The sequence below is a fragment of the Gavialis gangeticus genome, unplaced genomic scaffold, assembly GCF_001723915.1.
Source record: "Gavialis gangeticus isolate Ggan-Ray unplaced genomic scaffold, GavGan_comp1, whole genome shotgun sequence".
NCBI classification, from domain to species: Eukaryota; Metazoa; Chordata; order Crocodylia; family Gavialidae; genus Gavialis; species Gavialis gangeticus.
Genome location: NW_017729034.1, coordinates 91586181 through 91587546, shown reverse-complemented (window position 1 = coordinate 91587546; position 1366 = coordinate 91586181).

The following is a 1366-nucleotide window of genomic DNA, read 5'->3' as shown; positions in this document are numbered from 1 at the left end:
AGAAACGAGAATGTGAACCTGTAGTTCTCAACTACAGTGCTATGGCACTCTGGGGTGCCTTGACATCCTTTCATGAATGCCACGGGGTGCTGCACAATATTACCACTGTTGTATGTGGAAACATGATTCACAAGATAAACCCAGAGATTGCATATAGGAATCTACAGTGTAAAAATGCTTCTGATCTGTTGTGGCCTTTCTGAGTTCTTTGCAACGGAAGAATTGCTCTATTATTTTTCTTTAGCCAAAAACTAGCGAAAACTAAGAGCTGGCGTTTTCTGAAGGGCATCTCACATCTAAAGGGAGGGCCTTGGTTCTAAAAAAAGGCTGAGAACCACTGATGTAAACCAGCAGTTCTCAACCAAGGTGCTGTGGGATCCTTTTAAGGGGGTTGCACAGTATTAGCACCTACATGATCTGCAGGAGATCTCAAAGAGGAATCCACAGTGTCAATCATGTTCTGCCCAGGTGTGGCCTTTCCCAGTTCTTTGCACCAGAAGCATTGCTGTTCTTTTTTCCGCAGGCAGGAAAAGAGTGAGAAGCTCAGCGCTGGCATTTCCTGAGCACTACCTTGAGGGTAGGGAGGGGAACATTAATAAACAAAAACAAAAAACCAGGTTGAGAACTGCTGGCCTAAACCCTTTTGCAGTGAAATTGCCTGGGGGGATTGAGTGCAAGTTTGCTGAGAGCCACTGCCCCTTCCCTTGCAGTAGCTACTGGCAGACATTGTTGGATGGGGTTGTGTCAGTGGCAGAAGCTTGGGCTCTGGGGGGCCGCTCCCATCCTTTGCTGGGAGCCCCCTGGAACGGAGGCTGAGTTTCAGCACGCATGGCTGTGGCAGGTTGCAGACAGGCTCCCGTCTTCCGCAGCAGCTTGGGGCAGCTGTGCGTGAGCGCCGGGTATGTATGCCCACCTGTGTGCATGCAGATGTGCACCTGCATGTGTGTATGCCTCTGTGTATGTGTGCACCTATGAGTGTGCCTGCCTGTGTGTGCACCTGTGCGTGTGTGCACCTGCCTATGAGTATATGTGCCTATTTGTGTGCACCTGCCTGTGAGCACACTGCATGCCTGCCTGTGAGTGTGTGTGCACCTGTGCATATATGTGCCTATGTTTGCGCGCCTGCATGAATATGTCCGTGCGCCTGTGGGCGCCTGCCTGTGTGTGTGCGCGCGTTTGCCAGAGTATGCTTGTAAATGCGCGCACCGGTACGAATGTGCGTGTGTGCCCGTGTGTATGTTTACATGTGACTATGCGTGTGCGTCTGCCTGTGAGCGTGTGTGTGTGAGAATGTGTGCGCGCCTCTGTGTGCGCACCTGCCTGGGAGCGTGCGCACCTGCCTGCCTGCGCGCGCGCGTGAGCGTGC